This window comes from Protopterus annectens, chromosome 3.part0 (genome assembly GCF_019279795.1).
Source record: "Protopterus annectens isolate FY-2018-M chromosome 3.part0, PAN1.0, whole genome shotgun sequence".
In the NCBI taxonomy this organism is placed as follows: Eukaryota; Metazoa; Chordata; order Ceratodontiformes; family Protopteridae; genus Protopterus; species Protopterus annectens.
Window position 1 is genome coordinate 369,062,330 of NC_056731.1, and position 24,693 is coordinate 369,087,022.

Genomic DNA, 24,693 nt, shown 5'->3' on the forward strand with positions numbered 1-24,693 from the left:
GTAATCATGACTACTCACTTAAAATACCTCTGACTAACTCCTTTTCAAACCCCTGTTCTAGCTAACTAGAAAGCATGCCAACAAGAAACACCATCAACACCCCACATCCCATTTTCCAGCATTAAAACTAAATGGCATGTAACAAATTTCTTTACTTATTTTTTAATCAGTTTAGTTCCACAGGAACATAATCTCCTTTATATGGAAGATGAAAGAAAAACTCCAGAAATAAAAGCAGGACAGAAAAAGGAATGAGGGACAAAGACCATTTCCATGACTAATCCTAGGCTGGAGATATGCTGCAACAGAAGGTAGTCTTCATAGATGCCATTGCTGTAGAGTAATGCAGTTAGGATCTGTGCATTAACCAGTAATGTGAGATTATGTTAATGGGGGAATGTGGGAACATGACATATGATGATAAGGTCCATATGCTTATCTTACCTTAATTCATTTATGACTGCCAGTATTGGCTGACTACACTTCTTAACAAATTTCCAGAAAATCAAAAATGTTATGAGGGATGGGACAAAAATATTTGGCAAATTCAAGAATGTTCTGCAAAATCAAGTAAACTTGATGCGTGTGTTTGTGTGTATGTGAGACTTTGTGCACATGAGTGTGTATGTGTGTGTGTGTGTGTGTGTGTGTGTGTGTGTGTGTGTGTGTGTGTGTGTGCAGTGAGATGTAGCCCTTATTGACTGTGCCTAGCATACAACTCTTTTCCTGAACAGTATCCATTGGTGACTAAAAAGTACTTGGTGCCCCATGTACTTTCCCATTAAAAGCTGGAAGTGCATTTTAAAATATGCAGACTTCTTAACATATAACTCCTATTCTTGATACTTAGTGGCACAAAAGATTTCTTAAATGAATGTGTCCATAAAAAATAAAAAAAATAAATGCCTACACGTTCATATTATCTCACCATGGGAGTTATCTCAGTCTCTGAGCAGAAATCAGAAGCATGTGTGGAGTTCCCAGTTCGATAGTCGAACATTACTATATCAGAGTTATTAACTACAGGGCACTAATCAAACAGTAACATATTTGGAGGCACAGTTTCTTACAGATCCACCATGTAAACAATCACGTAATACTTAGCCCTTTATAGCCAACTAACAGCAAATCAACATCAGTATGCATTTCTATACATTTCAGTGCAATATCCCCTCAAATCCCTGCAACTCGACAGCAGTACTCAAGAATGGCCAGACATTCAGGTAAATGACCATTTACCAGCGAGTGGTGAAAACTAGATAATACTAACCATCCTATTCTACAGCCACAGCAGCAGAAAAAAAAATGCTTTCTTTTACTTTTAATTTAGTATCAGAAATAATGGCTGTAGGGCACTATAGGTATAATGTCCAAATAAGAAAATCTAGTGTCCGTCGAGATCCAGACTGATGTCGGTCCTGCTTTGCCATATTCTCACAACAAGCCATAAGATGGTTAGAAATGGGTAACTCCTCTGCCTTGCTTACAGATCTGCTGAGTACATTTGCTTTGTTTCAAACAGAGACTTGGTGTCTCCACAGTTTCAAAATGAACTCTCTCCACATATTCAGTCAAACGAGTCTTTGAGCTTTCTTTGCGTTGGTTTGTATTCTTCTATACTGTCAATGCTTCTTGGGAATTGGCAAACATGTTAACGCCTTAAATGTAATAGCCCTTGAACAGTGCTGGGTAAAGCACAAGAAACTTAAGGTCTTTAATCCACAGTCTCCATTAGAAGCCAAAAAAGAAATCTTTTATACTGTACAGACTCTAAGGCCCTAATATCCCAAACATTAATGCTTCTAATATCCAAAAGCAGCACTTTATTGAGAATGTAAGAACATAGGACTAGCACCTTGGTCTGACACATCTGAGGAGTTTAGTATTTGTTCTTGTGTTCTTAACAAAGTGCTGTTTGCAGATATTAGAAGCCTTGCCTCCAAAAGTGCCACTGAAAATTGGTTGTGGAGAGGGATTTGTATGCATTCAAAATCTTTTTGTGTATTGTAGTATCATTAAATGCACTTTTTTTCTTATTTTAAACTTTAAGTATTGATGGATCATTCAGTTGTTTGCCCTATAATATGTAAGACAACATTAAACTGCTGTAAAGCAAGGTTTAAAGCAGCAAATTTAGTTTAAAAAGTACACAGGAAGATTTTTATAGGGAAAGAAGAGATAAAACATACTGAAACAGTTAGAAAAGTGAATAATACTGGTATTAAACATATCAACATATCAATAAAAATGTGAATGTTTGATGCTTCATCAAAAGTAGGACTGTCTCTTATCTCTTTCTGCTAGCTATGTAGCCTGTTCATCTTCTTCTTGTAATAAATTATAAATATTTTATTAAAAGTAGCAGGCTGTATTAGCCCATTGCTGAGTATGTTCCTTTCTGTCATAGCAGTTCAGGTTCTGTTGTTTAAAGAAGTGCAGTGACCCCATCAAAGGATGCAGTTGTGGTTGTGCATACCTTTGGAACTGTATGTAGAATTCCTTTGGTTCCTGTGTTTTCTTTATACAGTTTCCTGCTTTTTGTACATACTAAGTACCAAATATTTGATTTTAGTAAGTACAAAAAGCAGGAAACTGTATAAAGAAAACAATTACTAAACTATCTCCCGCAGAAGGAACTCCTATTCCCAAATATCATGGCTTCCATCCTTCCCATAGCACTTCTAACCTATATAGATACTGTCAATAAAGCAAGAGATAATAGCAAACTAGCCTCCTCCTTATTTCTAGACGTGTCTAAAACCTTCAACACAGATTGTTACAGCAAACTTTTACTTCAGATGTCCTCATTGGGTCTCTCTCAGCCCACCCTTCTATGGTTCAAAAGCTACCTATCCAATAGGTGTCTTTAGTAAAATGGCACTTCATCCTCTCTCCATGGCTCCTAGTCACCCCTGGTGTACCACAAGGATCTATCCTTGGTCACCTTTTCTTCAACATTCTCACCAACACCCTCCCCACATCCACAAAACAGGTCTCTAATATAGTGCACTAAATGACTACACACTCATGTGCACATCTGATAATGTGACAGATCTCCAAAAATTACTCATAAGCTTTAAAAGCAAATGAAACAAGGATTTGTAACTAACAACGCATGTTTAATCCTAAAAAGACATACTATTTTTTTTACCCAAATCCCTCTGCAATGGGAAAAAAACAAACAAAATTTGAAACACTTTTGATACTACAACAACTGAAGTCACTTCTCATAGCAAATTATTAGAGATGATAGTGGATGATAATCTTAAAATTTGACCTGCTTATACAAAATTGCATAAGAAAAACTTATCAAACAGTAGGGGGGCTTTTTTTTTCAAATATAATTTTTATTTCAATTTTTCAATTTTTTCTTTAACTACAATGATCAGTACAGTACAAGATGAAAATAAACATAGCAATAGATTACACAGAATTGAAAAACCACATAATGCATAAATATTACAAGGTATACGTGATGACTGACCTTGATGTTTTAAAAATGCAAAGAGAAAAGAAAAAAAAACAGACATTGTTTTAATTGCAAAAGACAACAATAAGAGGTAAGCATGTCCTGTAATGTTGAGTATGACTTAGATTTCAAACAAATTATCTAACAACTGGTCTGGTCATTAATATTGACAGTACAACGTTAAACATTGTTACTTTTAGGGAGGCTTTACATAGGCAAGATCTTTCTCACCAATGCAACTAATGCTACACTTGACACAACTGATCTCCTTTCCACACTTCTTCATGGTGCCCCCATCCTTAGTAATCTTCAGGCATCACAAAAATCGAAACTTGAATAATGCTATAACAAAGCTGCTAAATTTGCAGCAACTACCCCTTTCAGATCCCACCTTTGTACAGCACTAAAACTGGTTAGAATTACTCCATCAACTGACATATAGACAGCTTCTTACCACCTATAAAATTATCCAGAATCCATCTGCTTTTCCGGCATTAAATAACATTCTACACAACTATGTTCCTAGTCAGTTGTTCCGATCCAGTGAAAAAAAAACTTCTGTCTGTCAACAAACCTATCAAATCTGTGAGGCATTGTCTGTACTCGTACCATTTTTCTATCTATCAGGTCACTACCCCTCCCCCATCATTCAAAACCATTCTGAAAGACTTCCTAGCCAAAATATGGGCCTGCTCTTGCTCAACACCAGGATAAACTATATCCCTAAATGTGAACAAATGCCTTACATCTCCCTTCTTCACTCAGTTCCTTCTGACAGTTTAGCTCCCCTGGTTTTCTCTCTAAATATACCATAAACCTGCTTTTTTTCTCACTTCTTAATGGAATTCCTGTTTGTATTATACTAACTTACCTTTAATTTATTTATAAAATGGCTAAATTTCCTGCAAGTATTAAATCAATGTGATACAACTTAGTATCTGTTCTTAACCAATGTATTCGTATTATGTCTAATTTGGTATAATTATTTAAACTGTATTTTCTTTTTGTATTATTTTTAAAATTATTGTTCTTAAAATGTTTTATAATACTTTGGAGCTTTTCTCCCCAAGCCTCCACTGAAAATGGATCATACCCAATATTTGTTTTCTGGTCAACAAATAAATAAATAAATAAATAAATAAATAAATAAATAAAAGCAGTCTTGTTTACAAAACTTCAGGAGAAATTAGCTTAGAAAATGTTATGAAACAAAACTTTGGTGGAGAATCTGAAATAAAAAGTGAGATAAATTGAAAATATATGGATTAAAACCAAATTAAAACTAGGCATATATGAAGCCATAGCCAAAGTGTAAGCTATGACTGAGATGCAGTAAAAACAGAATGGTTAATGAAAAAGATATGCCCCAGGATTCATGAAGCTTGCACCATGCGCCGGAGTAGCATTGGCGATCTAGCGCCAAATATGGCCGTTGAGCGATTCAGGTAAGAGCTGTTTCCACCTGCACTACCAGCGTACACCAGAGCTGCGCATCTCCTGGCACATGTATGCTAATTACCCCATGTGCAGCAGTGTAGCATGCAAATGAAGGTATATAGCGATTCATGAAGTTGTGCAGGCGTAGCGTAAGCATGTAGAAATGTAAACCAAAAAGAATGGTTTACATGTTGTCAAACATAAAATCGGAGCCATGAAAGCGGACCAAACTTACGTATTATAATGTTAATATATGCCAATGGCTAAATATATAGCACAACATATAAAAAATAACATTTAATATCATGGCACACCAATGCAAAGTAAAACCGCAGTGCATCAGTGCACAAACGGGATCATAAGGAAAATATATTTAGATGTCATAAAACTGTAATGTAACGCAATTCATGATATCCCCATAATAGTCAATGGCATGCATGCTACACCACAACTATGTCGCAAGGGTTGCTAAGGGTCTGTGACAGTGTTCCGTGCGGTAACTAGGAATTAGCAGTCAATGCCATGCAAATGAGTCAAGTAATACTGAATCACAAATGTCCCACCAGCGTAAGGATGTACCACATGGTGTAACGTTACAACACCGAGGAGTGGCCTGGAGGTAAACATGACATCAAGAGAGGGGCGCGCCACCGTAATCTGTAAGCACATTGGATCATTGCTAATCCGTGTTGCGTGTTGCTAAGCAAAGCTGCAGGATAGGGGTGTGGAAGTAGCCATAGCTTTGTTTAGCTGAGACCACACAAGGTAACCGAAAGTTCATGGTAAACGGATGTGCGCGGCGTGCACCACAGCTGAAACAGGAAGGATACGGGAAGACAATAAGGAAATGCTGCAGCATGGAAATTGGAGTACAAATGAGTAATTAACACCTAGAAACTCACAGTGTGCCACAGACAACAGGTAACAAGGCTGCTAGCAGCTACCTGCAGAACAGGAAAGGGGAGGTGCCATACAGCAAAGAAAAGAGAATTGTCACAACAGAACAAAGCAAACTTGCTGTAGATCAGCTACATAACACATTTTCCAACACAATGCTGGGTTGTGGAAGCACAAAACAAGAAAGGTGGCAGCTGGATGCATGCCTGACAATGGGAGGTGAATCAGGTTGAAAATAGAAGTAAAGAGCAATAGATGAATCATGGCAGACAAGCGTAAGTCAACACCAAAGGCCCCACAATAGCAGTACCTGCTGTAAAACCAATAATTAAGATACCCTGCAGCTAGAATAGCACAAACACACCCAATTACACCAGCATCATCCATTGCACAATAGTATAAGGTGTGAAAGCCCCTCACGCACACACACGTGTATTCCCAGACACTCTGCACCATTGGTGTATACAGATGGGGAATTTTTAATATGTATATGTTAGGGGCTGCCATAGCTTTAATTCACCAGCATGTGTTGGAGACTGATGGTGATGTGGAGGATGATGCTGACAACCAGCTCAGGCACTGGAGGAGGAGACGAGTGTTCAGACCCATGGTAACCTACCAGGGGCTACATGATCTGGAGATAGTAGAGCATTACAGGGTGGACAGGGACATCATACAGCAACTTGTTGAGCTGTGCCGGCCATGCCTCAGAGCCAGAAGTAACAGAGGGGAACCCATCCCAGTGGACATGAAGGTATGTGTAAGCTTGAGAATACTAGCCACAGGTACCTTTCAAAGGCCAACTGGGGATTTCATGGGGATCTCACAGGCATCAGCATCCAGGGTACTCCACCAGTTCCTGGATGCCATGTTACCACATGCCAATGAGCACATACACTTCCCCCGAATGCAGGAGGAGTTGGCCAGCAATATGCGTCTCTTCCACTGTGTGGTGGACTACCCGGAGGTACCTGGTGCAATAGACTGCACACACATACACATCAAGTCACCACCAGGTGAGCAGGGTAGGCTCTACATAAACCACAAGGGATTCCCCTCCATCAACTGCCAGGTCGTGTGCAATGCCTAGGGCATTATCATGGATGTGTGTGCTGGCAGTCCTGGAAGCTATCACAACTCCCACATCTGGCATGCCTCACAGCTGTATCAGGTATTTGCCAGGGGGGACATCCCATATGGCCACCTGGTGGGGGATGCTGGCTATGCTAAAACCAAAAAGAATCACTGCTCCAATGCTGGCTATGCACTGGAACCATGGATGATGACACCCATCAGAAATGCACACACAGCCATGCAAGAACGCCATAATGAGGCACACGCAGAAACCAGAATCATCATAGAGCATGTGTTTGGGATGCTGAAATCATGGTCTGTTGCTTGGACATATCTGGTGGAGCCTTGCTGTACTCTCGAGGAACGTGTATCCACATCTTCATAGTATGTGCCATGCTACACAATATGATCCTGCAGAAACAGCTGCAACAGGGACAGAATAGTGAAGGCCCTCACAGCCTGCCACCATTGCCAAGGGACCCACAGGCACAGGGGTACTCAGATCACGAACACCCTGTGCTAGCCCCAGTAGGCAGACGGAGGCATACCCAGTATGCCCATGCCTTGGCAAAAAGGGAACATATAGCACACATACTGACAGTGTAGGCACTCATGGACTGACACCCTTCTCCACCTGCACACACAGTAAACATGGATGGCACACACACACACACACACACACAACCACCTGTAAATTGTCATGTATAGGTGGTCTACTGTGTGCATCCTACATAGGTAGCCCTCAACTATTGTACACTGGCACAAGGTAAGTCAATACCTGAACAGTATATTAAGCTATCAGCATGTGTCCATACTGTATGTACAGGTTCATAGATGCATAAGTAGGTACATGCCCAACCGCCGAGGCCACTCATAAGCATAGGCAAAACGTATCTGCTGTCACCACCCCATCGGTCAACTAACTGTCTCTCTGTGGAGCACAGCCACTTGCGGGATCCCTGGGGTGTAGCTACTGTTCACCACCCACTCTGTAAAGATTTCACCTGAGTGTCAGTGAGGGGTTTTGTATAATGTAATCAGGGATGTAGTTCCAAATAATGGGGAGTATCCCTGACAGGAATCTTCACAGATGTGTACATGTTACATAGTACCATGCATACATAGGTAGTTCTCCACAGAGTAATAAACATGTGGAACACACAACCGCTGAAATGTGCATTCATCACCCTTGCACTACCAGTGCCTGCTCTGAGAGGTAAGATATCACTGCCAGGATTAGAACACGCAACCATGTACACATTCATCACAATAACATACCACTAAGCTACAAGATGTACCAATGGCAGTCGTGTATACTGACAGGATAAAACACAAAAGGTAGGAATGTGTTGATATAGGACAAACCGGCATTCTATATATATATATATATATATATATATATATATATATATATATATATATATATATATATATATATATATATATATATATATATATATATATATATATATATATATATATATATATATATATATATATATATATATACATACATAGACAGAGAGGGAGAGAGAGAGAGAGATGTGTTGATATATGGGGGTATACATATATATGTAGATATATAGATAGGTTAACAGCATCTACATAACCATGGAGGTACATATAAATGGGATACCTACCACATACCGACTGATTTACATACTGACGCACATAATCCCGAGGCTTAAGGTCCGAAAGAACACAGTACCGAAACACCAGATGCACGAGGTGTAATCTTACGATGTTAATGGACAGTTAGTCAGTGCTTCTGGTGTTGCAGTTTGGGTAGGTTACTGTGTGTACGTGTGTTTCTTAAGGCTGTAGTGTGTGTAAGTGTGTGTTCTGTGTGTGGTTTGTGTTCTTGGAGGACTGTAATGTGTGGTTGTGGGTTAGCTTTGTGTGTCTGTTTGCCCGACCTAGGATGTAGAATATTAAAGTAGGGGGTGGTGTGTGGGGCACAGACACCTACATGGGGTGTGTAGGGGAGCTTGGCCACCTGCTCATACGTAGTGTAGGATGGTTTGTTTGGAGGTGTTGGGTAGCAGTGTGTCTGTGTGTGAATATGTGTGTTCCATGTTCATGTTACCTTCACGAGTTACTGTCGATGTTGGTAATGTGGGGTATGGGAGTCTGTTCCCGGGACTGTGTGCGTTGAAACACTGCGGTTTTGGGATTCCATAGGTCTCCCGTATACAGCAGTTGAAATGTTCACATATGTGTATAACATAGACCATAGCAATCACACATTCTGCCACTACCACCCTTTATGAACAAAGGATATGGAGAGTATATGCCTATACACCATTACAAATATGTGCTATGGACATGAGCCAATGATAGTGTTACCACCTGTTCCACTTTGCGAGGGACACTCCCTCTTTGCGCGGTTGTGTCCTGAACAAATATATTAAACGTGGCAAATGTCCTGGGATTGTAGGACATAATTATGTCCCATATGTACTGTAATAGTTGCATACAATAGTTATTTCTGTATCTAAAGTACCTACATGGTACAGGAAACAGGATAAGCTACTAAACTGCTACAAGAATAAGCTTATAATTAGGCAAGAAAGGAAAGTTCTATCCCTTGTACTGACCATGGGTTTGTGTCGGCCTGTACAATCAGATGTGTGTCCCGAAAAAGACCCACTATGGACATATGAAAAGATGGCAACCCTAGCCAAAGAGGGTCAATCACCAACACAACTACGATGACTGCAAATACCTATGACAGAAATACACAGCTATCATGTAGCAACACGTTATTACATTCAGATGTATTACCGAAGGGATTCAAGGACTAACATCACCTGCATGCTATACATGAACCACATAACAGTGCCTTAATGAATCAGCCTGCAAATACCATTGTATTAGTCCACAAAAGGATAGGTGTTCAAATAGGGAAGGAACCCTCACGCACATAGCGATTATGTATAAAAGCAGTTCCTACACACCTGCATTTGCTAAGCACACCCACCAACATCACCCCCACACCAAATCATATCACAATACAAACTGTAATAACATCACAAATCATTCACACACTGTATGACATCTGCAGAAGCCTTAACATACCTTATCAGAGACATACTAACATGGCCCTAGGTGAAATAATGGCTGTTATACAATGGAACAGCTGCTGATGTAATAGGGTTTGTTTGCACTAATCCCATTTCAGAGGGTTGTGCGTACACCGGGATGTGTTAGCAATTAGTGAGTAACAGCACAGTATGCTACACTTGTACACCAAATCAAGGATGTCTGGTGAGCACACTGTACACCACATAACAGTTCATGCATAGCCATATGGCCTTGAGCTGGCCAAACATCCTTGCCAGACTTAAACATCTGCAGAAGTATCAGGTACAAACAAACCCTGCATAAGTAGCACTGTTCCGAAATATAACAGCTGTACTCACATGTAGAACTAAATCATCTAGCCATTACACACAGTCCACGGGAGTCATGAAGCTAATATATATCTCTGTGTGTCTCCATATAGCTGTGGAAATATATCACAATAACACATCTAGGCCGTCTCCCTCGAAAGTAAGGCAAACAGACAACGCCCAAAATGTGTACTCACTTATACACCACTGTTGCCATGGTATCGACTAATGGAGTAGCTACACAGCTGATGTGCATCCAATTAACTACTTTGGAACAGCAATTGGTAGACAGGATACCACATGTTACCGATATGTAACTAGAAAAGGATGTGTTATCACACATTCAAACCATCCATATATACCAGCGGAATGTTCCAAAGAACATTGAAACACAAACCGAAAAGGATTGAATCAACTGTTAACTATACCTCGGGTTACTAATAAGGTATGTAGAACAATCAGTATGTTTGTGTATGTAGTACTATTCTGTAGTATTTAAAGTGCATACAATCCATATAGTGGAAACAGTTATCTTGTAGTGATGCATTGTTGAGCATAGTAGCACTTGTAGTATTTGTGTGTACTGCTGTAGTTCACAAGGCAAACACCGCATACACCACAAGGGATGCTATATAAGGGCTTTGAACAGAAATACTCCTCACCAGCCGATGTCAGTGGCAGGGCTGGTCCAACAAGTATGTGCTATAACAAGGGATAGTATATGTTGATATATTGTAACTGTAGCCGTATGTATGGGTGTAATACAAAGAATAACATGTGGAAGGTTGGGCCACTGTGCAAGTATGTTTTGCATTGTGGGATATTGTGCCAATAACTGTGTAATGTACAGTATTGTAGGCAGATATGTATTACAAGCTACATAGCATTACTGTAATGGTAGGCAAACATTAGTTATGTCAACTGGCATTTACAGTACACAATAACAGGGTACATATGTCTTATAGTGAGCCGACAGTTTATCAGCATGATAGCAAAGTAAAATGGAAGAGCTATTTAACTATCCATGCATATAAGACATATAATATGGACAAAGGCAGGTACTAGGCTGTCTTACCAAGGGTATCTGTAAGCCTAGCTAGTGTGTGTTGTCTTTCACCACCCCCCATAGGTTGGTTCCCTGTGCCTCTGAATGGCAGAGCTAATAGTTCGCTGTGCCTCTGTCCAGCAGAGCCACTGCAGTGATCCCCGGGTATATGTCTGTCTCCCATCCACACGTCAAGGTTTCCCTTGAAGAGTGCTCATGAGGGGCCCTGCCTGATGTACATTGGAATCACGTTCCAAAGCATAGGGAGTGTCCAGATCAGGAAGCTAGCCATCCAGCATGTCCTATTCATCGTTGTGGTTAGGTGTATATCCCTAGAGCATATGGCTCTCAGGGGCTTCTGTTTAGGTGGGGCATATCCAGAAATACAGGGTTGGACATGGGCCTTGTATGTCAAGCAGACATCACCTGTGAGTATGTGGTATGCAACTGAGTACAGCTGGAGTTTTGTACGTTGGGCTGCAAAGGTCATCTGTTTGAGGTCAGTAATCCTCTTGGTGTGGTACTGGTGTGGTCTTCTGAACTGTTGCAGTTGTCTTGTAAGGTATATCCCAAATGGGGTGTTGTATCCTTTAATGGGTCTGATATGACATGTGTAGAGTCACAATGGCCCCTCTGATCTGGATGCGAACCCATTAGAGATTAGGGGGGGCCATGTAGAAGGATATTCTAACCATCTTGTCATTATGGGTGTCGAAGGAGAGATTGCTATTTACTGGTATTTCCGGATCCTGTATTACCTTTTTTGTATATAGGGGACTAGCACCTATGTGGTAGTCCATGGGTAATAAGTTATATCCAAAGGGAATGACTATGCACTTTTAGGCATTCAGCTTGATGCCATGATATTAACACCAGGTATCCGTCTCAGTGTGACCCTTCCAAAGGGTGTCTGTAACAGCTGGGGAAACAATTATGTCCCCTACTTTGCAGTCATCTGCAAACCTTTTCAGCCAAAGCCCTCCTGTGCTTGTCTATACATCAGAGAAGTATATACCAAACATGAGGGGTCCTAGGACTGAGCCCTGGGGGACGGCAGTTGTAAGTGGTATACAGTCGGACCTAGGGTATGCAACTCCCAATGTGTGTGTTCTGTCCGTGAGCCACTTTGCAAACCATCACATGACTTAGGGGATTTAAGTTTCTGGTGGATGGGTATGTTAATTATACCAGAAGGAGGAATGGTGTTGAAAGCCTATGAGAGATCTAGGTAGGCTATGTGGACCTCCTTACCCTCATCTAATGCCTAGGTAACTGTCTCTAAGAAGTCCACCAGATTTAGGAGGCATGGTCCGGCCTTAACAATGTCAAACAGGGAGGGGGTCAAAGGTTGGGAGGTACCCAGTGTCTCTGTGACAGTGATCCATGATGTGCACCATAGCCTTGCAGACCAAGCTAGTCAGGACTATACGGAAATAGGTCCCGTGGTCCGTTGTGGTGCCACCTTTGTGGAGTGGGATAACTGTTGCTGTGCGCCATTCAGGGGGCACTATGCCCGATGTGAGGCTATTATTGAACATGGCGCATAGGTGAGGTGACATTACGATCCGAAGTTTGTGTAAAACGCAGCCTGGGATGTCGTCCGGTCCCATGGATGCTGTGATATTGGCTTTAGAGTGTGCATCTTTGAGAGGGATCTGCCAGGATGTTGCCAATATCAATTGTTTCTGTAATGTTCATGCCTTTGTGCTGTAACTCAGAGCAGATTTGGTTGTTGACATCGAGGCTTTGTGGTTGTTGTTGTTGGTATTAGTTGCGTTATAGTTTTCGTAGCTAGCCTTGGAGGATAAGGGATCTCACCTTCTTACTGAGGCTGGCCAGGGATCTCCTCCACGCATGGTATTGTACTCTCGTTTGCATCAGTGACTTCCTCCTGTAGTACAATATGTTTATGGCAGGGGACCACCAGATTGGTTTAGTTAATTATGAGTATAGCATCCTGGTTCTGTTTGGGATAGCACAAGCCATGCACTCCTGTAAGTGCTTATAGAGTGCATTTGTGTTGGATTCAGCAGTTGTAACAGTACTGTCCATCTGCATGGGTGTCATGATGTCCACCATGTCTGCCTTAAGAAGCATGTAGTTGGCCTTGTAGACATATTATACTGTGGTTCCCTTAATGGGGGGTAGGTGTGGGATGTGGATATCAACGGTGTTCAGCACATGGTCTGATCGGACCAACGAGGAGTTGGCTTCATGTGTGGAGCACCAGTCACTCATGTTGGTAATGACTAGGTCTAGGATATTGTTGCCCCTGGTGGGTGTGTGGATATGTTGAGTCAGGGCATTGGTGTTTATGAATTCCAGAAACCGTTGAGCTAATATGTTGGTACACTAGTAGTTTTCCCAGTTAATGGTGGGGTAGATACAGTGAGGCTTATGTGATGAGTGTAGTGTTGTGCGACTGTGTACCTTCTCCACATGACAGTCAGGGTCAGGCTTGGTTGGAGAGACCTTTACCTCCAGTTTGGCTAGATGAGTGCATCTCTCACAGGTTGTAGTGTTGGGTGGTAGGTGGAGAGGCTTGTCTGTGTACATGAGGCAATGTGTACATTGCCTCAAGATGTCCAGATTCATCAGATAGACAGGTGAGAACACTGGCAGTTGACTCTTGGACATGCCTAAATATAGAACTACATTCACCTAGACAAGTGAGGAAAGTGAGTACAAGAGCTACATTACTCTACGCAAGTGCGAAAAGTATGTACAAAACCTGTTCACTTTTACCTGTAGGTGATGTGGAAGATTGAGTGCTATAGTAATTATTAGCTTACGTAGTGTTTACAAGTCCTGAACAAGTGCTTAGCATGAATAAGCAATCCAGATAGGGTCTTGGACAATATAAAAACATGGACCCCTCCCCCCCAACAGGTACACAAGCATATATCCATGTACACCACAGGACCCCTGTACCCACAACTATGCAAGTACAAGCTGCACTCAGTCTGCATGGGACCTGCCCACATCACAGATTGTATCATACACATATGGCAAAACAAGATGCTCTCCATGTACACATCATGTAAAACATAGCTCCATGTCAGGTTGTGTAGACACTGAATGGTGCACACCAACAGGTATCACAACACACAAAGGGGGAGACACTACTGATAATGGGAAGTACTGCACTACTACTCTGCTGAGTCTGGTCTGGAAGGCCATGAACCTTGATCATTTAAGTGATGTCAGCAGTACAGATATAGATGACAGAATGGTTGATGTCACACTGCATATCATAACCTTGCCAGGTCATAGGACATCATCACCCATGCTGTGTACCACCTACACTCGGTATACTAGATGTACATTCCTATATCACAGGAGTGTTTTGCAAAAGGACTGCTGGCAGAAACAACACTATAGAAGGTGTCTGAATAATACCTGATCATCACACCAGTGGCAGCTACAGTATGTCAGGGTTAATGAATTCTATCCCCCCTCATTGTAGTCCATACCTCACAGATAAACAGAAGGCATCTGCCTATTGAAATATGTAAATGACTATGACCTAGGAGCAATAGCTGACTCGCATTGTCACCCCTATGTTAATAACCCTGTACCCATGAACTACCACCTAGGCAGCAGTCATCATAATGGCCACTTGTGTGTGAGGGATGCAGCTGGGCAGTTGTCTTTCCTGTGATAGTTACGTCACCACACCTGTCAGGGAGTCATATGTGGCAACCCTAATAATAATAGGGTGCCATTCATGAATATAGAGATCATTGTCCAGCCATACAGAACACTCAAGTGACCCATATCAGATCACATATTTCCTTTAAGGGATATTGGCCATGTGCAGATGACCTACACCAGCCTTCCCATTCCCCATCTCCACTATGCAGCATGATGCATACCCTGAATAAATCCATGCCCAACCCAGTGATGTCAGACATGCTACACGTACTCATCCTGATCTCGAACACATACTTCATGGACATTCACCTACCACATGCTGGACAGATCCTTGTCCCATACACTTGACATAGTCCTGCCATACTATGCATTCCTGTCCATCAAAGCTGCACATCGCTCCCCTCTCAGACATGGTGTGGTGACCGCATGGTAAAGCATGGTATATGTATCATTAACCCTGTGGATCAGTAATGTGCCACTGCTCCACCTGGCCCCACAGACCTGCCTGTCGGCTACTGCCAGGTAACCTTTCATCCTAGATGCATACAAGACCCATGGCATATAGCCCACTAGTTGACTTTGACTGTACATACCATAGTTGATATCCATCCCTGCAAATACCATCTGGCTAGCCAGTGTCCCATGTGTATCACATGTGCAACACAGGTGATACATGGCAGGATGTTGAATCGATGTACAGTGCCGTGTAGCTGTATATGGCAGAACACATACATGTAAAACATGTCTGCAGGGTCAAAGGTCATGTCTGCTAAGGCAGTGTAAGTCCTTATATGTGACATATACACTGCAAGGTCGACTGCATTAATGTGGACACATCCAGCCATGTGCTGATAGGTAGGAATACCAGTACAGGCAAACAGACATGCCCACATCAAGATAGCAACCACATGGAGTATGAGCAATGTAATCAGGTGACACACACACACATATATATGGTGATAATATCCACTCAACATTGAGTGCTCATGTGTGTGACACAAACACATCAGTGTCATGTAGGTTTGCAAATACAACTATTTAAACTGAATTAATGTGATACACATGTATGTTCAGCTGTAGCTCTGTATGTCTCTGAGATACTGTGACCTGTCTCCATCATTATGTCTTCCAGGTATGTCGCGTGCAAGGCTTCCCCCTTTTACACGCTTGGAGGATGAGGACCTCATCCCATACCTACTCGATAATCATGACATCCTGTTCAGCCATGTGCCACAGGATGCACAGCAGCGGGATGCCCTGTGGATGGAACTTCGCAGGAGGGTTAATGATGGTGGCCACTACCGCACATACCAGCAGGTGCGCAGACACTGTACAGACCTCATTAGATGGGTGAAACAGCATGTGAATGCAATCACCAGGGAACAAGGTGCAACAGGTGGTGGACCACCAACCCAGCCCCCACTCACATGTACCGAGGAGCTACTGGCCAACCTGGGGGATACCTGCAGAACCACATCCACAAGCCTTAGCCGATAATGTGGAGGTTGGTGTCTCTCAACCACTGAGCCTGGAGTTGCCTGGTAAGTCAGTACTGCACCTATAACAACTATATTCCATATAGCTGCATGTGTCACTGTACAATATGTAATGTAACATGTATACACACATGCCACATACTATAGTATGCTACTCTGTGTATGCACACATGTGCATACACCATAGTATAGTCTAATGTACTAGTGTATGTGTTATGCACATTGCTCCCTGTAGCCTTTATACAGGGGTGGATTATGCTCATACTGCTGTGTTACTCCTATTTAGGTAACTCTGGCATTCTGCTGCGACAGCAGCCCATTGCAGGAGAGTGTTATTATTTATCAGGAACTGTAATGCACAAATCTGCATGTCGCCATTCACAACATATACACATAATGTATGGTCCTGTCACAATATACAGGTCGGACCTGCAATGCATCACAATGACTATCCATGTGCCACACTTGCAAACTATGTGAATCATCTCACCGACATGAATCCTCACAAACTTTATTGCCAGATGTGTTGACAGCTGTGCATACAATGGTGGAGGTGCTGTTCACTTTAGGAATGTACAACAGATCTGATCTACACATGTGGTGAATACAAACAGTACTACACAGTGGGCTGGAGTATGGCAAGCACACAGGTTTCACTGGTGTGGATCATAGCCCTGCTATGAATGTCACACAATATAATGTGCTATCTTGACATGTCCATGACACCTATTGGCCTGGCTGCTACACTGCCTACCTAACCTGAAAACATATCCCACATGCCACCCTTTATCTGCATAACCCTGTTGTCAGTGGAGCATATATGTCATATAGGACAACACAGACATGTGACATAGATGCCCATCAAAATAATCTGGACAACACATGTACACATGACCATGGAGGATGGCCAGAGACATGCAGCAACACACACAGTAGACGTGTTGTGCTTGTGTGTACACCCTGTAGTACAATGGCTACACATGGTTCGGCCATGGCCTTTGTATAATGGTCATAATGTAGATGTGGAACACTAGACATCCTACAGGCCTGTGCACATCTTGTGTAGGTGTAACATCAATCCACCACATAAGATGTGTTGAACATCTTGAGGGTGTTGCAACATGACAGCAGTCACTTGTACAGTATCCACATCAGGCCACAGATACAGTACATTGCTGTTGCTGGTGATGGATATAAATGCCATACTAGCTCCTCTGTGTGTGTGTGTGTGTGTGTGTGTGTGTGTGTGTGTGTGTGTGTGGTACACAGATTTCATGTGGGGCATGGTGTACCGACGTGTTCACCATGTCTGCCCATAGTTGCCAGGCTGCAGCAATATGGTTGCAGATGTGCAGGGGTGTCATCCGTATACCCATCAGTGACCTGTGTCACAACTTCCACATCATGGTTTAGTGTGTATACATCTCAGTGATGTAGGTCACATTCCACAGTATATATGTATTGTAACTGAATACAGTCATGGCTATGAACTCTGTTTGTAACTCACACTGTATAGCACTAGAGACACCTCATGATTCCCTGCAATGGCCATGCATAACAGCTAAATTTGCAGTATATCTGTAGGGTGGACAGACAACACTGAATTGGTACACCATTGCCCCACTGTATATTCAACAGGACACCATTGTGTTAAACATGTATGCATGTCATTGCACATGTCAGCAGATCACATGTCATACTACATGTGATTATCAAGGTCATATGCCACACATCAGGCAGGTGTACTGTTAACCTGTGCTGGTCCACATGGTGTAACACAGGGATGTATGCTAACCACCACTATGATTGTGTAATTTGCATGCCGTCTGCTATCACACATGCATGCTGTTGTGTGCAACCTAGGGATGTATGATAACTACCACTATTATTGTCTGCGCTGCATGCCATCTGCTGTATCACATGCATGTTGCATGCCTTCTGTCATATCACATGTGTGTGTGTGTGTGTGTGTGTGTGTGTGTGTGTGTGTGTGTGTGTGTGTGTGTGTGTGTCTATTGTATAGATTGTAATGTACAGTTCTTGTCTGCCCTCACAGGTGATGTAGGTGCATTGCCTAGCAGTAATGATGAATGTATGATTGGGTCACAGGCAGAGTTGTTAAGGGCTGAAACTGTGCCATTGGTTGCCATTCCATCTATATCCACCTCATCCCCGCACACAGATCCCATACCTGCACATATCCCATCACCAGTGGCCATAGAGGAAGGACAGTTGGTGGGTGGTAGCTTGGAATAGAAAAGTGTGGGGGCTATGGAAGGTGTGCCTGCACACCATGGTGTCAGCCAAACTACTGGTGGTTCCCCACACAAGCACGTGGCCAGTGCTGCTCATAGGAGGACCTCTGGCCAACATGCTCCTGCACGACAGAGCACAGCAGCTGGTGTCACCAGATGCATGTTTCAGGCTGCAATGGAGGTACAGGCACATGCTGAATGGTGCAGCAGAGAAGATCAGAAGCTACAGAGGGCTGCTGTGCGTTCTTTAAATAACAGCATCCAGGCAATGGTAAATGCTCAACAGCAGATTGCTGATGCTTTGGATAGATGGTTGGGTGACATGGTTGGAGTCCTTGACCGTGGCATGACAATCTGTGAGTGTGAACTGTCTGTGTTGGAACATGTGGTAGGAGTGAGGCGTCGGGCACTTGGACGTAGGCCTGCTACATCATCTGTGTCAGGTCTACGTGTACAAGCTACCTCACATGCCCACTCCCATAGTGGCAGTAGCAGCAGCAGCGCATCTGGTGCTGTGCTGTCCACACCACAACACAGCAGGCCATGTGCACATGGCCTGGGATGGTCCCAACAGGGACACGGTTCCAGTGGACTAGTGACATCAGACAGTACCCAATCTGCACCTCTGTTTGGTAGTGCCCGTGCGGCCCCTGGCAGGCAGAGTTCACATGTCCATGGCCGGACACCGTGAACTGTAAAACCTTGCCTGTACAGTCTGCAGCTGTCAATAATACCCCTGTGTAGGCCAGACACATGGGAGAACTGTGTGCAGACATACACACACACACTGGACACATATGTAGGGCACCACAACACACACATGCATAACATCCAAACACGCCCAATTAGATCAAAGGCCCAAACCCACACACATGATGTCATCCAATGGTGCAGCCTAGGCCTCTGGCAAACATTAACATCCTGTGCATATGATGATGCCTGTGCCGCATCCCTGACATCCACACCATCGGTGCAGGGACATGCTCATATGGTCTGATGCACAGGGTGAACAGACTAGGATGATATGTGTAGTTTACAAATGTTGAGGACTGTTGACAGTCAGCAGATATACCATGTAGTACAGCTGTACAATACTGTTAACAGTATGTGTCTTGTGTAACAACAGTAAATGCATGTTGGTCATGATGTTCTGCTGTCCTTCTTCAGGTCTAATTGCACGTGCTGGTGGATGTCAGTGTTTGCAGTTAAGTGTCCCATATGTCAATGTGGACTACTCACAGGAATGTATGAAAATACCAGCATGCACCGTGTAGCTGCCACATACCAGTGAGAATGTCCCATGTTACAAACACGTCTACTGTTCCAAGAGCATGATAGCTGTGTATTAAGCTACTGTGGCCACAGACTGTGACATCTATAAAGGTTGACATCATATGTACAGTTACATGTAGTATAGTCATGCACATGTAATAGTAATGAGTAGTCAGGGGTTTGACCCTGTACTATTCAGTGTGTGGCAGATTATGGTGAAGTCTCCAAGCTCTTCCCTGGTGTACATTGCCTGCCCCGCACACACACTCTCTGGTGGATGTGAAGGTGTACACCTGCACAGCAGCAGCATGTGTACTGTAACAGATGGAAATGGTCAGGTGATGGCCTCTGCACCTATTGCAGTCCTCCTCTAGCTGATTGCATGTGGTACAGCTGTGATGGTGTTCCCATAGCCATCCACATGATGAACAGAGTACACTATCTAGGGAAACATGTTATTATCTGGCCATGACAGTCACTGTGAGTGGTACCTGGATGTGGTGTTCTGACATGGCATCGCAGATGATATCTGGATGTACCTCAATCATTTTCAACAGTGGCAAATAGCCTAATGACAGGAGGGTGATGTGCCACACAACTACAGCATGTAAGTGTAGCCATGCTGCATTGAGACTACTGCCTGTTTAACATGTGTGTGGTAATGGCTATTCTGCATGTTAAAATACAGACATGACAGTACTCTGTTCATGAGGGGAACCCCATCTGTAGAGCCATCTGTGAACAGGTCAGTGTGTACAACCATTTGTTTCCTGTGTTACACACTGAACACACTTCTGTGCACAGCAGAAGCATGGTGTGGGGATTGCAGACAGTACACGGTGATAGGGATATGTTACTGCCATCGCATCCCTGACTGGACATGTGTCACATGAGACAGTGGTATGACTGACACTGTGTGGGATTCCCAGTGACAAGCCAATGATGGGCAACTGTTCATAGCTGCGGTCACACGTCTACTACACATTGTACAGTTGCCATGCGGTATATATGCACGTGTTGTGCTCCCTCTGCAAATGTATACAATCTGTTGGGTTGCTGGTGATATCTATGCATACTTTTGTAGGTAATCCTGTATGCTGTTGTCTATCACTAAGCCATATGTGGGTTTAAAACGCAACACCATAGGCCAAATGGGTTGTTAGGACTCGGCAGATCCTCCTGTCCCACTTCAGCTGACCATGGCACCAGGCACTAGCACATCTGGGTCCCAGCCATTAACATTAACCTCTGTTGGCTCTGCACCACCTTATGGTGGTACCACCACTGAGGATGGAGCATGTCCCTCTTGGGAACGGGACCAGACAGGTACATATCTGCTGCTGTGCAGTCCCGGACATGTTTTGTAGGTGGCTCCCTAAGGGGTTATGAAGCCAGATATGCCAGTTCAAGGGCAGAGTGTCACATTTACAGGGTGATGCTGCCTCTCCTGGACAACCCCCAGCAATGCCTCCTTTGCAGCTGTGTAGGTGCAGTGGCAGTTGCCCATGGCTGGAGACCTCCGTCTCACTGTTCCCATGGGCTTTTGAATGCTGAAAACCCATCCCCTTCCAGGGTGTATTCCCCCCCACATGTGTCATATACCAACCCTGTATGCTGTCATTTCTGTGCTCTTACCTATCCTCCATGGTCATAACTACACTCCTTCCCCAACATCTGACTCTCACCTACGGACACATAAGGCCATTTGGCTCCTAGGACACCATCTGTCTTATACATAGCTGTCTGTTACACACACGTACCCACTGGACACATGAAACCCTTGTAATATGCATCATAACATACTACTGTTATCCTCACCACTGTTCCTCAGGCGCACGGTCCTGGTATGCACATCACTCCTACATGGTTCAGGTACACGTGAGGAGGATGACCCCATTATACACAACACTACCGGTCCCTCTGTGGTTACCCCATTTACCTTTATCATGATGATGATGTTGCACACAGCACATTGCAGGAGAACTGTTCACACACAATGATTGGACAGGTACTGTTGTGTTAATGTACATTACATGCACAGAGTGATGTATACGGCCAATGTACAACTACTGTCTGTCTGAGGGAGTCTCGTGATCACATAGAGCAACACCACTACATAATACAGATGTCGCTGGTGTTTCCCATTTCATTCGTTTGTAATGCTTTGTTGCCACATGGCATGTCCCTGATACATCTCTATATATGTATGTACCTATATGCTTGACATAAACACTCACATGCACTTCTACATGATGGGATACAGTCCTATACTGTTGAATGACTGCGCTGTACGATATCCTCTGGTTACAGCCTCTTATGCTCGATTAGTCTCTACATTGCTTAACCAATGCAATACTCGCATACTGGTAGCCAAACATGCTTACACCCGCTCGTTCCCCCACTTGCTAATGCACTAGCATTGGTGCTTACATCTGTCATTCACACCCCCTGGGCGAGGACCACAATATTAACCTGTGATGCCTATTACATCATACTACATGACTCCAACATCAGGATTGGCCACCCATTAGGTGACGGCATCGCGTTCGGCTGTACGGAATCTGCGGCCTGTCCAATGACACAATCATATTTGTGTGTACCTCATACAATGTGCTCCCACCTTGTGATGCCTATTACATCAGAATACATGAATACAGTATCGGAAATGGCTGCCTATTAGGTGACGGCATGGCGTTCGTCTGTACGGAATCAGCGGCCTGTCCGGAGCATCATTCATATTCGTGTGTTCCTCTAAAGCATACCTTGTGATGCCTATCACATCGGACTACATGACTACACTCATAGCCAGCCTTAGGCATAGACCAATTAAGCGGCCGCCTAGGGCACCGCTTTAGTGGGTGCACTTTACCAGTATTTAATTGGTGTAGGTAGACCAGGATGTGTGCACTGGGTGATGTGGTGGGGGGTGCCGTTGTGCCCTCTGCCTAGAGCACCAGTAGACCTAAGGCCACTTCTGACTACAGTTTTGGGAATGGCTGCCCATTAGGCGACCGCATGGCGTTCGAATGTACGGAATCAGTGGCCTGTCTGGTGAATCATTCATAATTGTGTGTTCCTCTTACAATCTGCTCCCACCTTGTAATGCCTATCACATCGAACTACATGACTACAGTATCGGGAATGGCTGCCCATTAGGCGACGGCATGGTGTTAGACTGTATGGAATCAGCAGCCTGTCCAGTGAATTAATCATATTTGTGTGATCCTCATACATTCTGCTCCCATCTGGCTGATACATGGGAACTGGGACCCTGCGTTACAAACGAGTAGTTGGGTTGTGGTAGCCACATCCATCGAATGGGTCATGCTACCACATACCTATTATAGGTTTGCCACCTTCTCAACTGGCCAAGGTAGGACTTTAGGGCTACCACCTGTCCCACTTTGCGAGGGACAGTGCAAAAATAATCAAGACATAGCACATGTCCAGATTACAGGACATTATTATATTCTACGTTTCATTAATAATTGCATATAACAGTTATTTTATATATGACACTTCTATATGTTATGTGAAGTAGCATAAGCAATTCAAATGCAACTAGATTAAGCTTTTATTTGTGCAAATAAGTGTAATGTTGTACTATGCACGGCTGTAGGTATGTTTAATCCTGGAATGTCTGACATTTCTACAGAATATGTCCCACTCTGGCCATTTGGAAAGGTGGCAACCCTATAGGACCTGTATGCACAGACGTCAGACTACCCACAGCCAGTAGAAAGGGGTGTACTTCACTGTTTTGCCTAAATAAAAGGTTACTCTTGTAGCATTATAGTTGCTTATACTGTCACATATAACATTTAGGTGTTTCAGAGGAACATAATTGTTTTATGCTACTACTACAGACAAAATAGGTAGTCTTTGCCCTAAATCACAGGACATTTGCCTTAATTACAGTTATTATGCATGACACAACTGCCCACAGGGGAATGACCCTCGGAAAGGTGGACAGGTGGTAACCTCAAACCTTGTATTCTATCAATCTTCTAGGGTAGTCGGCGGAACATGCACTTTCTCTCACGATCAGACCTCTCATACGAATAGGGAAGAATAAACACTGAATCAGGAACACTGCATAACGACCTCAGGGACACATTTAGAAGGTTGGTGCTATTAACCTGACACATTGACGGACACAGAGCACTTATGTATTCATACACCTTGTCTGAGGTGCATGCAGTTTATGACTCTTACATGTTGTCATTATTCGTTACGTGTATTCCACCACATTTCCTCCTAATATCACTAGTTCTAGGATAGTTTCGTTGAGACTGTGTTAAGATTCTGATTCATAATCACGGACGTCCCTGGTAATTGGGGACAGTTCAATTATATGGCCCCTATGTATTCCCCCAGTGGTTTACGGACTGTCCAGTAAATGTGCTCTAATAGTTTGGGAGGTATGGGTGTCTGCTATACCCACATCGGAATATTATTTACACCCACGGGGCGGTCCTAACATGTGTCTGCCAGCCAACAGCTGCATGCCTAGCCCCATAATTGCATACCCATAGTTCCCCCACCTGCCACTACTCTACAGCACTCATCCTTACTGTGGGCGCAGGTGGACACAGGTGGGATATGAACACACCCCTACACACTGCCCACTCTCCCCGTGTCGGGACACATGTACATTGTGTCAACCGATGTGTTATCAGGCTTGCACAACCTACTGTTCCGT

General features: G+C 43.4%; 1 protein-coding gene across 1 annotated transcript in view; it reads right to left on the bottom strand.

The window, feature by feature from the left end:
* HECW1 (HECT, C2 and WW domain containing E3 ubiquitin protein ligase 1) overlaps positions 1-24,693 on the bottom strand; it is a 2,794,797-nt gene that overhangs the window by 1,343,801 nt on the left and 1,426,303 nt on the right. The gene's annotated exons all lie outside the window — the stretch shown is intronic.